The sequence below is a fragment of the Larimichthys crocea genome, chromosome X (genome assembly GCF_000972845.2).
Source record: "Larimichthys crocea isolate SSNF chromosome X, L_crocea_2.0, whole genome shotgun sequence".
Classification (NCBI taxonomy): Eukaryota; Metazoa; Chordata; class Actinopteri; family Sciaenidae; genus Larimichthys; species Larimichthys crocea.
Window position 1 is genome coordinate 39,993,280 of NC_040020.1, and position 5,896 is coordinate 39,999,175.

Sequence of the window (5,896 nt, forward strand, 5' to 3'; positions counted from 1 at the left end):
TCACGGAGCGCAGGACAGTCGGTAAATACAAGAAGCTGCGAGTTTCACAGGTCAAAAACAAAAACAAATCTACAACATCAAACAACAAATGCCAAAATATTAATTTAAAATACAGTCTTAATACGGAAGACCCAAGCGGTCAGGAGGCTGGCTCCAGAAGTGACTCAGTGTCCATAAGTCCCCATGTCCAAATGTCCAACTTCACAGCAGAAATAAACATGTTTATGGTACGCAACTTTGGTCACGGAGACTACGTCCAGGTTTTAGACAGTCTGTGACAGTCACAGAGACTATGTCCAGGTTTTAGACAGTCTGTGACAGTCACAGAGACTATGTCCAGGTTTTAGACAGTCTGTAGACAGTCTGCGGGGACGTCACGGAGACTACGTCCAGGTTTAGACAGTCGCGGGGACGTCACGTAGACAGTCTGCGGGGACGTCACGGAGACTACGTCCAGGTTTAGACAGTCTGCCGTGTGGGACGTCACAGAGACTACGCTCCAGGTTTTAGACAGTCTGACGGACTCACGGAGACCTACGTCCAGGTTGTAGACCGTCTCTGCAGGGGACGTCACGGAGAACTACGTCCAGGTTTTAGACAGTCTCGCCTTGGGAACGTCACGGAGACCCTACGCTCCAGCGTTTCAGACCAGTCTGCGGGGACTCACAGAGACTACGCCAGGTTTTAGACAGTCTGCGGCACCAGAGGGACGTCGTAGAAAGTGTGGAACCAGAGACTACGTCCAGGTTTTAGACCAGTCTCCTTTTTTTTTTTTTTCCTTTTTTTTTTTTTTTTTTCTTTTTTTTTTTTTTTTGTCCCTTTCCCTTTTTCTTTTTTTTTTTTTTTTTTTTTTTTTTTCTTCTTTTCTTGGGGACGTCACGAGATCGTAGTTTAAACTGCCATCACGAATTCCAGGTTTTAGACCAGTCTGCGGGCGAGTCACCAGTACTACGTCCAGGTTTTAGACAGTCTGCCGGGGACGCTCACAGAGACTCGTCCGGTTTTAGACCAGTCTGTTCTCGGGACGTACACGACCTACGTCCCAGGTTTTAGACCAGTCTGCTCGGGACGCTCACAGAGACCTACGTCCAGGTTTAGACAGTCTGCGGGCGACGTCAGAGACTAGCGTCCAGCCGTTTTAGAAGTCTGCGGGCGACGTACAGATGACTCACGTCCAGGTTTTAGCGTCGCTGGGACGTCACAGAGACTCACGTCCAGTTTTAGACAGTCTGCGGGACAGTCACAGTAGATACGTCAAGGTTTAGAAAGTCTGCGGGGCCGTCAACAGAGACTACGTCCAGGTTTTAGAGCGTCTGCGGGGACGTCACCAGAGAACTACGTCCAGGTTTTAGACAGTCTGCGGGGACGTCTCAGAGACTACGTCCAGGTTTCAAACAGTCTGCGGGGACGTCTCAGAGACTACGTCCAGGTTTTAGACAGCACTGAGATATTTCATGTTCAAACTTGATAAACTTTGTTTTCGTTGGGGCAGAGTGAAGCTGATCAGGTGTGATGGGGGCGTCCATCAGTTGAGTACTAGTTCAGTTGTAACTCACCACGTTTCCTCCACCCTCGCTCCTTTCTGTCTTACTCAGATGTGTGCAAAGGGATTAAGACGAGTTTCAACAAGTGGACGTGAAGCAGCCGCTCTCTCCTTCGACTATTCCCACGTGCAGTGAAGGCAGCACGACCTGCTGCTGGTTCAGAGTAACAAACAGGACCGGACACGCTGCGTGAAGAACATGACTGGACGTTACTCTTTCACCTCTTTGAATCATGTTCGAAACTTCAGAACATCAGAAACGAAAAACAACCCCGACTTGAGATCAACTTTGTTGTCTTCATCAGCAGATCATTGACATCCAAAGCTCTGCTTCGGACTTAAAAACAGATCAAACTCAAGGTCCACTTACTAGATTATTCCTGATCTTTCAGCCAACTCAGATGTTCTGCATGATGTGTCCTTCAGTAAATCCATCCTGTGATCGACGCTTCATCAGCATGTTTGCCTGCCCGAGCGCTATTGATTATTGAATTTAAATATTCCACTCACAGAGCTGTCAAATGTGTTTTAGAATATTTGTTTGCATGAAGACTCTTACCTCCATTAAGATGCGATGAAGCACAAAAAGAGAGGAAAGGAGAATATTTTCTATTTGATACAGTAACCGTTTATACATTCCTGACACAGAGACGCCACATTTCCTCAAACTTGTCGACAGAACCACAAAATATAAACCTGAGTAGAAAGACGTCTCTCAACCACGAAATCCAGCTCAGAAGAATTATCCTGCGTGCTAATAACATTATGAAGTCGTCTAATTATCTCCTCTAAGAGGACGATCCTCTTCTCAGATGTCAAAGTCTCTAAAAACTTCTTTTATGGACCATTCCAACAGAATAAAACCCAAACTGGTTTTATACCGTGTTGTCTGTGACATCCACTGCCTTTGTTTGTTGCTTTGTGTTTGGGTCTTCTTGATTTTAAACATGTAAAGATGTGCACATGAAATATGTAACTATCCTGAAGGTTGTGTGGGTCAGATCATAAATATCAGCTCCAAACATTCAGCTGACAGCTGCAGAAAAAGCTCACAGGAGGACGTGGAGTTGAAATCTTGTTTGTGTTGCACGGTTTTAGTGCTGCAGGTTAAAACAAACACTTCACTTCTCCTCTTTACTTTCTGCAAACCTCTGCATGTCTCTCTTTGTTTGTTCGTGTCCCTCAGGCTCAGCTGGACCGCCGGCCGTCCTCTTCTCTCTGGTTGCGTGTCGTCTTTAACTTTAACTGAACAGGGCAGCAGCCGAAGAGTAAAATAAAAGTTGACCTCCTTTGTCCTCTCCTAAACACTTCTCCTCGACCTCGATGGAAAACGTTATGAGGTCAAGGAATGTTCAGAAGATGTACGACCAAAAGCTCCATCTGAGGTTCTTCTCTGCGTTCCTGCCGTGTTCTTTAATGCAGGAAATATAATCAGTCTGTGCTGAGAAACCACAGAAGAAGAGAAACAACGCATCTGTCCATATTCACACCAGCGACAGTATAAAGAATGGACAGCGTACGCATGAGGCTTCTGAGGAGCCGCTGAGAAGATCAGTGTGGTGGCTCGAATGACACCTGGATGCTCAAACAAGCCACCTGTAACCACACCCACCTGTCAATCAAAGCGTCCACGCTCTTAACCCTGCATAACTTTAAGCCTTAATATAATGTGAACAGGTGAGTTGTATATAAATTCACCCTCAGTACAGTTGTCATGAACGGGGAAATTAGCTACAGAGACCAAAACTGTTTTTTGTACCAGGCTGTAAACATGTTTATTTCTGCTGTGAAGTTGGACATTTGGACATGGGGACTTATGGAGACTGACTCACTTCTGGAGCCAGCCTCAGGTGGACGATAGAGGAACTGCAGTGTTTCACTTCACAGCCACAGCCACACATCAAGTTATTTAAACAACAAATCAGATACATAAATAATAGACCAATAAGCTTTAATATACATAAACTATTTTAACCTTGAATAGAGATTAGTGACATTTCGTGACTCGCATGAACAGTGGATCATATCGGGTCCTACATTGCAACAGTTCATCACCTGTGAGGGAGGTTTGAGATGAGCTTCAGAAAAAGACGCTGAGATCTTGATTTGCATTTAGACGACATGCCGCTCAGATCAGTCTCTGCTCGGGGTCACAGAGGTGATCTCCCAATGGTTTACATTCTTCTTGATCTTTACCAAGAAGCAGTAATGCTCGTGTTTCCAGGAAAATCGTTTGTTTGTCCTATCACTCTGAAGAGTGGGCAACTAAACTGCAGAGGAGACGTATTTAATTTCACATCAGAGCAACAATTTACCGTCAGAATAAACTGCAAACCTCCAGCTCTGATCTGACAAACACACATAGGAAAACACATTACCTGCCAATTACCTGACGAAATGAGAATCACAAACTTCTATTTCTGTGGATTTTATATTTATTCAGCGTCGGTTTGAAGCGTCAGAAGAAAAAAGAGAGAGAGGTAAAAATGGAAAAAAAAGTCATTCGTACGTCTGGGGAGAAGTACGTAACGCTTTACGGCACTAAGTCACACAGCAGCAACTATTTCACTGATTCTGGTGAAACTGGATCATATTTTATGGAGGAAATGTTTTCTGGTTTTCCCTCTGATGTCCTCCGGCTGCTCCGCCTCAACTCTCTGTGATTTACAGAGTTTATGATGGACAGTGAAGTAAACTGATGACAGCTGTAGCTGCTGTTAGCTCAGTTCGACGGGTACCCGTCGCTCTGAGCTCACCGCCAAGCTGACGAACTGAGTGTTTGTACCAACAGGCGTTGGTACAAACGCCTATGGACTACCAGAAGGAAGAGGAGGTAACCAGGCTCAGCAGCCTCTACGGACATGATGGCAGAGGAGAAGAGAGTGAAGAGGACGCTGACGGAGGAAGCTAAGAAGAGAAAAGGAGAGAGTGAGCGAGCAAGAAGCCGCCGGACAAGAGTAAATGTGGGACTGACTTTTAGTGGTTGGTGAGAGCTTGGTGAAATAAAAGGCTGAAAGACAGACGCCGAGCTGGGCTGACTGCTGCTGGACTAGGCAGTGAGATCAGCTGCTGCTGGGGACCTGGTTCTGGTTCTGGTTCTGGGCTGACTGCTGCTGGACTAGGCAGTGAGATCAGCTACTTTAGATTTATGATAGAAATGAAGATTTTCTCACTCACTGTTTTGTTTTCTTTAATTAGTTCATAAAAATTGAACCACGAGGCTTCGGCTGTTTAAACAAACTGTAGTTGTTCATGCCTGAGCGGCCTCAGCCGGGGGATTTGGAGGCAGACTCGGAGCTTCTTGAAGGATTAACACTGACAGAGTTTATTTTTTAAACTTTTGGGATTCAAAAGTGGTTTACCTTCACTCCTGCTTCTCAGAGTATGTGAGACACCTGAAGGATCTTAAATTGAAACTTTTCTTCTCATCGTTAATGTACGAGAACTGAAAACAGCTCTGCTTCTTCTCATCGTTAATGTACGAGAACTGAAAACAGCTCTGCTGTGATTGTTGTCAGGTCAATAATCGCCTCGGCTCGGATCCTTCTCCTCAGTTAGAGATCAATGGATGGATTCAGGAAGTGTGATCGACGTGTTTCCTGATCCTCTTTACCTGTTCAGGTTAATCAGGTCACCGGGGACTGAACTAAACCTGGAGAAGCAGCATTCATCTCGATTCAGACGTGGAAAACAAAGAAAGATGCAACCAGTCAAAAAGAGGTGCCAGGACTCCTCCTCATGTACAACAGACCTGATTCTGTCCACATGTCCTCATCAACAGCTTCCATTATACTGTAACTGTCTTTATGTAAAAACGATTCAAGTAGACTGTAGACTGAATCAAGTCACTATGAACATCTAACATCAGGAGCTATAATTTGATATTTAACAGATTTTTTTTAACAGTAAGTTACTTGTCAATGGCTGCCAGTTAATTAGTAAATTTTATAGTTAGTTACTTGTCAATGGCTGCCAGTTAATTAGTGATTTTTATAGTAAGTTACTTGTCAATAGCTGCCAGTTAATTGGTGATTTTTATAGTATGTTACTTGTCAATAGCTGCCAGTTAATTAGTGTTTTTTACAGTAAGTTACTTGTCAATAGCTGCCAGTTAATTAGTGATTTTTATAGTAAGTTACTTGTCAATAGCTGCCAGTTAATTTGTGATTTTTATAGTAAGTTTCTTGTCAATGGCTGCCAGTTATTTAGTGATCTTTATAGTAAGTTTCTTGTCAATGGCTGCCAGTTATTTAGTGATTTTTATAGTAAGTTTCTTGTCAATAGCTGCCAGTTAATTAGTGTTTTTTTACAGTAAGTTACTTGTCAATAGCTGCCAGTTAATTAGTGATTTTT